Consider the following 14916-nt stretch of genomic DNA (forward strand, 5'->3'; position numbering starts at 1 on the left):
AGATAGGGAAAACATCCGAGTTGTGTTTATCAACACTTGAGGTGAAGATGAGCATTCAGTACCATTAGGTAGAGAACTATCCTTGCCTTCTACAGAAATGATTGCAACCATGTATCCACAATATTCCCAGAACCCTTCACTATTGGGTACAAGAATTCAAAGATATAGAGTTTGTTAAGATGGACCAGTGAGTTTGCATATTGCCTGGGTTTTGGATTGGGGGGCAGGTAAACTTTTTCCCCCCATAAATTTTACTTCCCAAAACCCACAACCTGCTAGTCCCCACCTACAGTCAGATGGTCATGCCAATATTTTGAGCAATATTATGTTTTCTGCTCCAGGCCCAGTAGCCCAATAAACCCAAACTGGCGCTAATGGTGCCCTCTCTGATCTGGCTTTTCTTCAACGTTCGTAGAACTGCGGGATCCTTCAGATCTTTCTTTACAGATATATGGCAAAATCTGACACAGATCCGTCCTATGTATGGACAACTTAACATGGAGCGTCAGCTATTCATTTCTCTGGAGCCAGACTCAGGACAGATGGTGCTCTAGTGAACGAGGATGTGAGAGGCCCAAATTCTCCTACTCTCAATCGTGAAAGTCATTCTTACACACTGCAGCTACACGGTTGCATAGCCAAATGCAGGGGAATTACAGGTGCCTGATGTAAATCCATTGGCGTAGAGTATCTTGCTTGAAATAGTTCGGTGGATGCCCAGAGACGGACATTGTGGCAGTGAGCAGAACTGCATGCAACTCATGTCTAAACACAAATGACACGACTTAAGAGGCTGGAACGGGGGGGGGGGGGGGGGGGGGGGGTGAAGGGGATGGACTAACATAGGCCATGTACAGTACAGAAGATCTGACGTAGATTCGGCCGATTGAAGTCCTGTGTTTGTTGTAAGTACGCTTGGTTTTGCACCCACTACAGGGCAGGGCGACTGATAGATATGACTGACAAGGCAGTCTTTGGTTTAAAAGTTACATGCATGCAAGCCACTAGCTAGCACAGATAACCTGAATGCAACTAAGATATACCATACTTGCCAACTCTCCCGGAATGTCCGGGGGAGACTCCCGAACTCCCGAAAGTGTATGGTAATCTCCCGCATCTGCCCACTTCCTAGTGCCCAAAATTCTGCGATTCTCCGGGAATTGCGTCATTTTGGACCCACTCCCCCGTACGCCCACCTACCCCCGGCAGCTCCCGGACGCCAACTAGAAGAAGTTGGCAAGTATGAGATATACTATTAAAATGCAGTATGCATTGTAATAATCTTTATTCATGTAATTAATGGAAAAAAATAGTATATTTGGAAATGAATATTTACATAAATTATTACACGGATAACAGCTATTAATTTATTTTATGATTTATTTATACTGCAGTCTGTTATGTGTGACTAGGTACGGCAAGTACTGTTTAGGTAGAGCGGACTTCCACCCATATTCAAATCGTAACGTATCTTCATATACACTCGGATTTGAATACAGTCGGAACTGTGCACAAGTTCTGGGCACTTTTTAAACACGTAACTTACGTGCAAGTTGCATTAGCATTTGAATCATGCTCCTACTGATATGAAGAAGACTGTTGTATTGAATGAACTAGCCCTGTACATGCACAGGCTTTTTTGTTCAGGACAATGACATTTGTATAGTTTTCCAGGCTATGATGCAAAACTCCAAAGTTACGCAAAGTCAGGACTAAATAGGTCCTGTGCCAACCCACTTTTGTGAAGCTCCGTCCACTTCTCTGTAAGCCCTTTAATGTCCACAGCACAGAACAGTCGGGATGTAGAATGATTTTTCTTTGCTGTTTAAAGGCAATGAAAGGTAAAATGAACAACAATGTTGCAATCCCCTATCAAACTACGACTCTTGCTCCCCTGAGTGGGGGACATTTATGAAATCTGTGAAGACCTAACACATTCTTCTTAAGCCAACATATCTCCCAAATGTCGTAGGTGTTCCATTCCTGATACATGAGGACTGTCCTGCTGTTCCAACAGCTAGGACTTCTGTCGTGACTGCTGAGAATGTTGGAAACTAGATCCTGATCACTGATGCTCAGCACACCCTTATACCTGCCATAAGTCTGTGCGGCAGTGCCAGGGCGTTTTCAGATGAGGGAGGTACTAAGCCTCCAGAGGAAGTGGTCACGTCCCCATTGTGAACCTCCCAACATCTCTATTCCAAAATTTAGGACGTATGAGTTAAGCAGTTAATAAAATGACATTAAAATAAAAATGACAAAACACAGAGCTGCGTTCTGAACAAAATTTAGTAACCCTACCTTACCCCATTCATCTACTACTAAATTAAATCATGTTCCTCTGGTTTCCACGCAAACCCCAGTTACTGTTACACTTCCCCACAACAGTTAATGTTATCCCCTCTATACAGGGCCGGTGCTAGGGTCCACGGCGCCCTAGGCATTTTTAAAAAAGCGGCGCCCCCCCCCCCCTCCGCAAAAATCGCCGCCCCCCCACGCAAAAATCGCCTCCCTCCTCCCTCCTCTCCTTACCTTGTCTCACCACCGCCACCTCTCTGCTCCGTCTCCTCCCCTCCACTCACTGACACTAGTAAGTGGAGGGGAGGACACGTAGCAGAGAGGCGGCGGTGGTGACAAAATAGCCTCTTCCCCCCTCCCCGTGCATCTGAATGCTGTGCGGCGGCCGTGACAGGTATGGTCAGCGGTCGCCGCACAATTTTAAAGTATTTTAGAATACTGTGGTGCCCTCCAGAGCCCGGCGCCCTAGGCAAGTGCCTAACCTTGCCTAATGGGAGCGCCGGGCCTGCCTCTATATAAGCTATATTAGTTGTTTTTTTCCAAACTTTCAGTTAATTTATTCTTTGTTAATGAAAGAAAAAATATTGGCATACGTGCTATGCAGGAAAAAAGCCGCCTCTCACCCTCTGGTACCTATAGACACATAATCATCATCATCATTTATTTATATAGCGCCAACATATTCCGTAGCGCTTTACAATTGGGGACAAACATAGTAAACTAATAAACAAACAGGGTAAAACAGACAAAGAGGTGAGATACACATAATGCTAACTCTGTCGCTGTTGACAGCACTACGTATAATTGTGGGTGCATAACTAACGGCCTATTAGCATTGGTAAAATTTGCAGACGCTCAGTTGTTACCGAGACCTAAGCTGCAAAATGGAATAGTTTCTCTTCCCTTTATTGTGTGATTATTTCTAAATATTTAAATGTGTTCATCTTTCATACAGCATTGTATCTCTTCTTGTACTTACCAATAGAATAAACATTTGATAAATATTTGCTCAATGAATAAATATTTTCAACTGAAATTTTACCAAATGACTTAATTTGGTTTATTATAACCCTGTGAAATTGTAAAAGAAGTGAGAGCACTGTGCTATGGAATATCTGTGAATCTTTCCATAGCTACAGCCGTCCGGATTTCAAGGGGACTGTGCCCCTATATACATTCACTGTGGGGGTGTCGGTGCGTGACCAGTGGTCAGATCAATCAGTGGCAGACACTCTGGCAGTGAATCAGAATTAATGAGCTGCACTGTGATTCACTGCCAGACTGTACATCACATACTGTACTGCAGAGCACTTAGTGTTTCAACTGAGACATTATGAAATTCTCATCTTGTTTCGCACTGGGTGAGAATCATGGGAAGGGGTGTCATGTGTTGAATTAATTCTCACAATAAATAAATATTGTCCAGTCCAATTGTAGATTTTGCAATAAAAAGAGATTTACTTCATTTTAGATCTTAAGTTACATAGTTACCAAAGAGACAGTTCAGTTCCCATACAACCTGCAGGCCCATGATTTTGTGGCAGACAGAGAGCTCTGAGTTGCAAGCCAACTTAAAAACTTTTACAATGGTGGGTGTGTTTACAAAATGATGTCATCACAGAGGTCACATGGTTTACAATGAATCAACATTCACTTCACGGATCTATTTTCTTAGAAGAGATATTTGCACAAGATATAGTTCCTAGCCTTTATACAGATAAATTATATAATTATTATAAATACAACTTTAACACATGATATTGGGGAACATCAAATTGGAGAGGTGTCAACTCACTGGAGGGGTCAGATATGATATGGAAGCAAATCACCTGAGTGGAAATCAGTAGGTAGGCAGGTATGCCGCCATCTTGCTCAGCAAATCTATGTACTTTGGTGGGAAACTAGGTACACTTGCACTAAGGACCAGCGTGTTAGATGTTTTACACATGCTAAAAGACCTTTATTTATGGCTAGATTTGTGCCTCCATAATCTGGCATCCAAGGCCGCAGCCTAGTACTAGATCGGTCTTCTGTTTGCTCTCCTCTTTTGGCAGTTCCACTTATTCCTAGCGCTATTATATGGAACACAAGTGAGAGACAGATTCAGCAGGCTATCCAGCAGATAAAAAAGAAACATGTAACATTGTAGCTTTACAGAGAGGAATATATATTTTTACACACAACCATCAAAAACAATTCTTAAGTGATGTATTAAAAGGGATGGAAATCCATGCCTGAATTTCAATATTTATGCCAGGATCGGATATGTGTCACATGATCAGATTACATCTGTCATGGGGCAGCATGGTGGCTTATTGGTTAGCACTTCTGCCTCGCAGCATTGGGGTCATGAGTTCAATTGCCAACCTTGGTCTTATCTGTGTGGAGTTTGTATGTTCTCTCCGTGTTTGCGCTGGTTTCCTCCAGGTGCTCTGGTTTCCTCCCACACTCCAAAAATATAGTAGCCATAGTCTCTTTCTCTCGGTCTGTGTGTGTATGTTAGGGAATTTAGACTGTGAGCTCCAATGGGGTCTCCGACTGATGTTCTCTGTACAGCTCTGAGGAATTAGTGGCGCTACATAAATAGCTGCTGCTGATGATCTTTCCATGCCTCGTCGGCCCGTTACTGCTGCTATGTCCAGCAGCCAATCACAGTAAATATTGAGATGCTGTCAGAATGTCCATCCACTTTTAAAACACCAAGAGGTATATTTACTAAACTGTGGGTTTGAAAAAGTGGAGATGTTGCCTATAGCAACCAATCACATTCTAGTTATCATTATTTAGCACATCCTACAAAATGACAGCTAGCATCTGATTGGCTGCTATAGGCAACATCTCCACTTTTTCAAATCTGCAGTAAATATATCACTAAGACCCAAATTCACAAAAGTTAAGGTTATAAATAAGCCGCATAACAACAAATGTTTCAAGTGATATTTAGAAACATTACTTGAAAGTAAGTTCTTAAAGCCATATTAAAAAAAAAGCCATGGCTTAGTTTTTGCTGGTTTCATTTTTTTCTTTTTTTACTTCTACTTTTAAAACTGTATTTTCAGTTTGCGAAATTAAGCTTTAAAAAAGTTGCTTTTAAAAGTCGACTTTACAAACAACAAATCAATAAGATTCATTTGTTTCTGTACTCGACTATAAATCACTTTTAAGTTCATGGTTTACATTTTTGTGAATTCAGCAGGAAACATTTAAGGTGTGATTCCTCTGTATAAAAAAAAATGTAATGGTAGAGTAGACCTCTCACAAGAGAGTTAACACTACATCTCCCCACAGGACATTGATTTTGTGTGTGTGTGTGTGTGTGTGTGTGTGTTCTCTCTTCAGCAAAGTAAATGTGCGATCAGCAGATCTGACAAAATAAATGTCAATTTTCCAGACACCAGCGTAGAAAGTGTGTGAGAAACTGCAGAGCAATGCATAATGTATTGACAGGTTACATAGGAAGTATAATGACTTTTGCTCCACTTAAATAATTTGGGATCTGGGATGAAACGATCTAAGATAATACCTGAATACCCTCACAATTGGAGGAAATATATCCTATCTGTGGGTATAATTTCATGTGGAACATGTTATATTGTTATCTTCCGATATATATAGTTAGGGCGGCCCTGTATGGTTCTGTTGCGTAGCAATTATACATTTCATAGGCAAACCGAGGTGGGGTTTCCAAGTGCCTGGAAACCCCCCTCCAAGCCTGGGGTACTGTATAATTGAGGTGGCTGGACCCTGCTCCCACTTCACATGGCTCTGCTTGAAAAGGGAGAGCTGCGTGCACCTAACAGTAGTACACGCAGCATTGCCCATGTATATTATGGGGACAGAAAGAGTTGGAGAGCAGCCAAGCACTGTCTAAAATTATAACCACGCCCCCATGAATGCTGGTCACGCCCACTGGTGGCGTGGTGTGGAAACCCCCCTCTACAAATCCTGCGCTTGTCCCTGTATTTCCAGCTGGTATACAATGCCTCATTTAAATGGCTAGTATACAATTCGGACCCATTCCTTCAGGTGGTAATTGCTATTTTAATACATATACCCCACCTGACGGTTACTGTCAATATTGATCGTGATAGAGTGAAAGAATTTTCAACTTGCACAGTATAACTTCTTCCATTGTACTGTGTGTCATGGGCTTGTCTTACACAATCATTGCTCCCTCTGGCAATAAGCTATTTCACAAGCCCCTTTCATTGTAGCCCGACACCGCCCAATATCACCGTAGTTCAGTGATGGCTAACCTGTGACACTCCAGGTGTTGTGAAACTACAAGCCCCAGCATGATAACTAGCCAGTAGATAACTAGCTGATAGCTGGCAAAGCATGCTGGGACTTGTAGTTTCACAATACCTGAAGTGTCACAGGTTAGCCGTCACTGCCCTAGTTCATTCCTGTCCAGTGCAGAAAGTACATTTAGGGCTAGATTTACTGAGCTGCGAGTTTGAAAAAGTGGGGATGTTGCCTATAGCAACCAATCAGATTCTAGCTTTCATTTATTTAGTACTTACTACAAAATGACAGCTAGAATCCGATTGGTTGCTATAGGCAACATCTCCACTTTTTCAAACCCGCAGCTTAGTAAATCTAGCCGTTAGTGTTAATGTGCTGGTTGCTTTCTACTATATCAGCCCACTGTTAATCAGGAATCGGACCAATATCCCCCTCCCATCTGTGACTTATCGACAGATCTGCTTCTCCTCTCACCTTACAATAGTTCTATATAGACAGGATATAAGCCCCTTCTTATAGTTTCCTTCCCATTCAGTTAAAATGGGGTCTTCGTTTATCATAATTTTTTACTGCTGGCGGCAGTCTAAATTACAAATATTTGTAAAAGTATTTGCTTAGAGAGGTCGATTTCAACTCGATCTTGAAATAACCTTAGGATCTTTATAAGATGCTTGATGCTATTCTATACATTCCCTATTGTCTCCACACAACAAACCCTTCTAATTTGCCTATCTGTAGTAATTAATAGTTACTCAATATTGGGGAAAGTTTGATAATTCCATCCCTCTATTTAGCTGCCTCACTTTAGCCCATACTTTCAGTCTAATAGAAATAGTAGGTTATAGCACATCCATTGTTGCTTCGATTTTTCCTTTAAGGACTTTGTGACAAAATATGGTGTACCATCAAAAATGTTGAGTAAACATGCACCTCACTGTCACATGATAAATCTTTTTAGTACATTAATCCTTAAAGTGGGACATTTTATGTATGCTATTGAGAGAATGTATTAATGTCTTCTTGCGTACCTGTCTATGTATGTACAAATGTGTACTAAAGAACTGCCTTAATGTGTGACAGTGTCAAGGTCTTGCAATATCTGGTGTGGCCACAAGATGTCCTCACTCTTAGACTGTTTGGTACAGATACAGATTTGGAGGATCAATGTCAATGTTTGACCAAATGAAGAGTAAATAATTCATTTGGGTTTCCACATGTAGGGGCCACCAATAAAGCCACCAGACATCTTGGGTCTCTAATACCACCATAGATTTGGGGTTTTTATCATATTTGACTACTGACTCCTGAATTTGTAGGAGTTCTCCTGGGAGAGCAGAGTTAGCTCTTGCACCTAGTCCACGTCCTTTGAGAAGTTGGTGGGGGCAGGCAGGGGCGGATCTAGAGAATTCTTCTACCCGGGGCAATTTAGGGGGGGCAATTTAGGCCCCGCCCCCTTTTTTACATCTGAGGCTGCCGGCGGCTGCATACTATGTGCAGGTCCGTTCAGCAGTGACAGGTAGGGACAGTGTGCTTCCCGGATGCTCTGATTGTGTTTAAAACACAATCAGAGCAGCCGGGCAGCACACTGTCCCTGCCTGTCACTGCTGAACGGACTTGCACATAGTGTGCAGCCGCCGGCAGCAAGCCCCTGCTAGGGGGGGCGATCGCCCCGATCGCCCCCCCCCCCCTGGATCCGCCACTGGGGGCAGGGCCCAATGAGACGATTCAAGGCAAATCGCCTCATCCTAGACCCTCTCCTGGCTGAATTATTCCACGAACCACGGCATTTAAGCAGTGGGGGTGGGGCATGTTCAGCACAGCCATGCACCCCACATTAAGCACCCGGATCTCCTGTCTTGGATCTCCAGAAGGAGAGATCCTGTGCCACCTTGCTCTGCCACATTTTATTCATTTGTTGTCAGCAACTCGTAATCACTGATTAATTCTACTGGCTTGGCCACCAGCCACTCACAAACTGTGAGGGTCATATAAGCACCAATGTGGTCCCTCCGTTTGAGGGAGGATATATCTGCCACCAAAAGACTACTTCACCTGAACCTGGAACCATTTATGCTTCTTGAGTAGCTTTTATAGCTGCTGCAGCAACTCTTTACTGGCTGACTCCGTCCTGACCGCTTACTTTGGATCAGGACTGCTGGGTATTTGGCAGAGTACTGAGGCAGATTTCCGGGCTCAGTGCAGGACGACCGGGTCATGGAGTAAAGTATGTGTATTAATCTATGGCCACATGAACACAGCAGGGTCTTAGTAGTGTTCAAGTTTATTGCTGGTAAAGCTCTTGTAAACTGTTTTTCCTTTTAAACACACCACTTAAGCATAGTGATGTTACAACTTTTACATGATACAATAAAAAATAAACTATCTGTGCTGTCTCAACTGTGATTATTATGTGGTACCTCCGTGCTGTCTCGCTAGTACTCCAAAACAGGGTGAAAATCCCAGCCCCCAGCCAAATTTCAGTAAAATAAATTAGCGATCTATGCAGATACTTGTTTTGGTTCTTTTGAAAAGCTGAAGCACAGTTCTGTTTACTTCATCTTATGTCTGAAGTCCAATATTTATTTAGATCAATGATTTAAACTTTGTTAAGTGAAATTTGCAGCAGCTGCAGCTGCGATGGCTGATTCTTGTTTCAGGACCTGGTACCGGCTTTTATTGGGCGATTCATGCTCGGATGCCAGTCCATTTGCGTAGTGTATCTTGCGTGAAATAATTCTGCACATTCTCAGAAACGGACCTTACTCCAATGAAAGCAACTCATGTTCAAACGAAAATGACACAACAGTCTGCGACTTGAGGGGCTAAACAGAGGACGGATGAGATGGACTAATGTAGACAATGAACAGCAAAACCAGTCCCATGAAGATGTGGTCACTTTAAGTCCATGGTTTTTTATAGGTACGCCTGGTATCAGCCCTTATCATTTGCACCCACTACAGGGCAGTTGTACGTGCCGTCTGATAGTGATGAATGACACAGTATAGTCTTTGTTTCAAAAACTACAGTTATGTGCACCACTAGCTAACACACAACTTGTGTATGCAAGACAGACTATAAAAACACATGGTATGTAAAGTATGCATCGCAAGCATCTTTATTTATATATTGAACGTTTAAAAAATAAAATCTTTGAAAATCTATATTTGGATTAATGATAGCACTGTTAATAGTTCATTTATTTTTATAATAGAATATTCTTTGTATGTGTATATTGTACATACGCTTGTGCGTATACTGCAGTCTGTGATGTCTACGTAAGGGCAGTTTAGGCAGAGCGTACTTACACCCTAGATTCAACTCGAAAACATTATTCATAGCAGGTTCTTGAAAGGATGGGGTTATCCTGAAAGGAACAAACACAGGGAGAAAAATCCCCCAGCACATTGCTATAACCAGCACAGGAGCTGCTATTTCTACGTGTACATAAAAATGCAGAAATCTCAGTTGCACACATGTGCAAATGCATGGTAAGCCACCCGCCCCGTCACGGCGCTTCTGCCAATAGGGTGGTCCTAACTCTAAACAGTGAGAGTCCCTATTTTTGGGGCATATATATATATATATATATATATATATGTTTTTAAATTGAGAGCTAACTTACCAAGAGGTACCCCAAACTCTTACAAATGACAATACAGCGCCAGCATTCCCCATCAGTTACTGATACCAACATGCCTCTCAAACACACAAAACAGAAGTGGAAGTTGCTCAATTAATTTATAGGTTCATAGCAGGTGATTGAAAGAGCGGGGTTATCCTGAAAGGAACAAACACAGAGAGAAAAATCCCCCAGCATGCTGCTAAGGAGCTGTTATTTCTACTTGTACATAAAAATGCAGAAATCTCAGTTGCACACATTTGCAAATGCATGGTAAGCCACCCGACCTGTCAAGGCGCCAAGGTGTGTTACTGATGGATTTATTTGCAGTATATATTTAATTTCATTACCATTACTTGCTGTTTATTTATTTATGATATATTATATTTCCATAAGAGGTCTGGTAACGATGAGCACCAAGAACCCTGCTCCCTCTAGTGGTGGAAAGCGGTCTCATAACTTCAGCACTGCGGACCACTACTGCCTAGGTCTGACACTGGACTTGACATATTCACATCAATGGACGAATATCCTTATTTGAGTGAAAGACATTTAACAGCATTAAAAATTATGGGCAGCACGGTAGCCTAGTGGTTAGCACTTCTGCCTTACATCACTAGGGTCATGAGTTAGATTCCCGACCATGCCCTTATCTGTGAGGAGTTTGTATGTTCTCCCTGTGTTTGCGTGGGTTTCCTCCGGGTGCTCCGGTTTCCTCCCACACTCCAAAAACATACTGGTAGGTTAATTGGCTGCTATCAAAAATTGACCCTAGTCTGTGTCTGTGCGTGAGCGTGTGTCTATATTAGGGAATGTAGACTGTAAGCTCCAATGGGGAAGGGACTGATGTGAATGAGTTCTCTGTACAGCGCTGCGGAATTAGTGGCGCTAGATAAATAAATGATAATGATGATGAACTTGACCAATAAACAATCACACATATTGTAAATAAATGAAAATTAGGAAAGTAAACTATAGAGTTAATCCTGGAAAACTATTATTTTCTATCCTATTTTTGACCATATTTTTTATATGAAGCACATAGCAAAATATATTTATTCCAATAAGCAAGTGACTGGTTGCTATGGTTTAGTGCAAATTGTGTTAGTAAACAGACCCTTATGGGTTGCAAACAATAAATAAGTAATAAAAATACATGGGATAGACTAAGAAATAATAAAAAAGTTACTCCAATATAAATCAATGCATAGCAAAAAAAAAAGAAAGAAAGAAAAGAAAGTTGGGTTTGGTTGTGACAGGGTGAAAATAATCCAGTGATTAAGTGATTAAAGTTGATAATCAACTTTATAGTTGTGAGCAGGAGAGTTTAGCAGGAAATTATCAATTTACTTTTTAAAATAAATTCATCCCACATACAAAATTACTTTTTTGTATTTTACTGCAACAATGTTTCAATGCTCTGCAAACAGTTAACTCTAAGGGGTAGATTTATCAACCCTTCTAAAAAGGAAACGTGGAAGTATTGCCCATAGGAACCAATCAGATCTGCACTATCATGGTAAGGCCCTCTAACCATCAAAAGGGCCGCACTTTACCCTTAATCTCAGTAATTAGTTATAACAATATATTTAATCAAAGAAAGAGACCCCTATATGTAACAACATATCAAGATGCATTTTAAACAAGTGTTACAAGCTATAACAAACATCTGACCATAAAGTAGGTAGGATCTGGGGGCCGCAGGTGAAGGCTCGGAGAGCCGGCTGTTGCCCATCACTGAGATAAATAGCTACAATTTCATTGGTTGCTATGGGCAACACCTCCGCTTGTGTTTTTTTTTTAGAAATGTTGATAAATATACCCCTTTTAAAGGAGCTGATGAGTTATTTTTGAACATTAGGGGTTATATGTAGCAACCAGATTCTAGCTATCATTTTGAAGAATGTACTAAATAAATGATAACTGATTGGTTGCTATAGGCAACATCTCCACTTTTTCAAACCTGCAGTTCAGTAAATATAAACCACTTAAGAATTCGAACATAGGAGTGTTAATTTTATGCATTCAATGCAGAGTTGTAGTCTTGTAAACAAGGTTTGATGCCGACGACAGTTGAAATATAACGTAAGCGAATGGGTGTGTAGACACACACACTTTCTGACAAGTATTTGCTTGTTAAAATTCACTGCAGTTCTTTTACGTACACCGTGCACAATGCTGTAGGGAAGCTTTAAGAACAAACTTCTAACACATTGTTAAAACAGAGGGGAAAATAGATGGTTTTGTCTATGCTTTTAACAGCAGTTGTTTTTCCATGACGATTCCTTATTTGATACTAAGGCATCAGAAATGGAATAGTAATCTTAGGAAATTGACTTTGGATTGTTGGAACAATTAATATATTGCTTTTGAGGTGTGGTAATGTTTTCTATGGTAATTTCATTTGTATATGTGTATATAAGTGTGATAGAAGCTTTAAAGGCGAACAATCAAAATTGAGTTTCCCACTAAGTATGGCTGCCCACGAATAGCAAATTTTAGCCCATTTATGTGCCCTGCAAGAGATGGAGCCACTGGACAAAATTCAAAGGCTTATCAACTAAAGTGTACACTTAAACGTGGCATCTGATTAAAATTTAATGGTACCTCTTCAATCAAGTGCTGTTTTTAATGCAAACTCGCTGGTGACGATCATCTCTTATCAACGCCATCTGAAAATTTACAAATCACAATCAGTCAGTGACAGAGGAAGGGAGTTGCCCCATCTTCAAATTGGCTTGCCCACTAAACAACTCATAGAGCAACATCCTGTCAGCACCACAATCCATGCACAGATTACTAAATGTATATTATACACCTATCACCGGTGAAATTAGTAGTGATGTCATTTATAAAATGGAGTCACTCTTGTAAAATCCTGATATTTGATGTGTCATTTGACTAATTTTAAAAATGTTTCCATGATAGAATGATTAACTCTGAGGGGTATATTTACTTAACTGCGGGTTTGAAAAACTGGAGATGTTGCCTATAGCAACCAATCAGATTCTAGCTGTCATTCTGTAGAATACACTCAATAAATTATAGCTAGAATCTGATTGGTTGCTATAGGCAACATCTCCAGTTTTTCAAAACCGCAGTTTAGCAAATATATCCTTGAGTCTTTTAGTTTTCAAATTGAAATGTGTATTATAAGGAGCAATGGATTGCCTACTGAGATTTATAAAGGATATTACAAGTTAGCTCAGAAATCCATGCTTTTTTGACCAATGAAATTACCCCTTGGCGGACAACAAAATAGGAAACTACAGGAATATTGGGGATGTTCATTTGAATTGTGATACACTGTTTATTTAGACTCATTACTGTACAGTGTATACAGGATTTGTGGCACTGTGAATACCTTTTACAGCGCACATGGTGTTTTTGAACTGTGGAGAAAGCCATTCAAGAGAATACATCTAATCATTACACGGGGAACTACAGATGTCGCACAAGTTTAAGCCACAACATGAATTTTAAATGCTGATCTCTAATAACCGTTAACCCTTAAAACATGTGTCCTCCTGTAGCTATTCTAAAATTCCAACAATCACACCTCTGCTGCACGAGACGGGGATTTACACATTTAAGTGTCATATTGTCACTTATCCAACAAGTGACAGACATAGCACATCTGCTGGGTGGCCTATGTACTGCTGTTGTTTTGTAGTTTTTGTTGTAGTTGTTGTTTTTTAGCTTTTTAGCTTTGCATCTTTTTAAAATAATAAAAAAATTCTTTAGAACCAATAAAATTTACATTTTATATATATATATATATATATATATATATATATACACACACACAAAATATCATGTAGTGTTATGTTTATGACGGTTCCAGAATGTGTACATGGGATTCTATTCGTCATTACCATGAGCTAGGGGTCTCCTTTTAATAGTGAAATCCCACCCCAGGCGGGACGAAGATTTGGGCAGGAAGTCATTGCTACTCATTTTTCTCAATTATTATATTTTTTAGTACACTGTGCATTTGTAGTCTGAGTTGTGGTTAGTCAGTGACTTGAAGAAAACACAAGCAATTGAACAGTGGAAAACTACAAGTGATTGACAGTTACCACTCCCCAGAACACAGATGCTGCACTATATTATCTATATCACTAGAAACGTTTTAAACAAGCTGATCATGAGATGCTTAGTAAAACAAAGTCTGCCGCAGCAATATAAAATCTTTCACTATAACTAAACCTGAAGAGAGATTTTTTTTTGCTGTTTTAGACTATGGTGAACTACACTGTTTTGACTTTTCTTAAAGAAGATCTGTCCTCTAGCCTTTTTTATTATTTTTTTGCACAAGCCAGAATCCCGTTCTACATCTGGAGGAGCATTTTTTTCCAGTTATATCTCATTTAAATGAAAGATAATTATAATAAATATTATAATATTGATATTATGCAGCCAATATTTATACATTTGTTTGCATTTCCTCATTCTGCCCTATCCACAAAGTAATCATTAAAAACTATTAACTCAGCATGTAATCATTGCTATAATATTCATATGCCAGACCCACAAATGTGACAACCTGTGCAGGGGGCAGCCAAGTCTCCTGGGACCTGTAGTTCTACAACAGCCAGGGAGCCACACAACTTTCCCTACGCCTTCCACGTGCAAATAACAGTATAAAATAAATCTCCTCCCATCAGTTAGCCCAAAAGCCGACTGAATAACCCAGAACACAAAGAGAATGGTAGTGTCGCCATCTTACTTAAGGGCAACGTCGATAAGCCGAC

General features: G+C 40.5%; 1 long non-coding RNA gene across 1 annotated transcript; it reads right to left on the reverse strand.

The window, feature by feature from the left end:
* Nucleotides 1–4290: 4290 nt before the first annotated feature.
* LOC142101691 (uncharacterized) lies at nucleotides 4291–14877 on the reverse strand. The gene is made up of 3 exons (XR_012679128.1): nucleotides 14709–14877; nucleotides 12770–12834; nucleotides 4291–4370 (listed from the first exon to the last, which is right to left on the reverse strand). It is a non-coding gene; the product is annotated as an uncharacterized LOC142101691 (long non-coding RNA).
* Between the last annotated feature and the right edge of the window lie 39 nt (nucleotides 14878–14916).

The sequence above is a fragment of the Mixophyes fleayi genome, chromosome 9, assembly GCF_038048845.1.
Source record: "Mixophyes fleayi isolate aMixFle1 chromosome 9, aMixFle1.hap1, whole genome shotgun sequence".
Lineage (NCBI taxonomy): Eukaryota > Metazoa > Chordata > Amphibia > Anura > Limnodynastidae > Mixophyes > Mixophyes fleayi.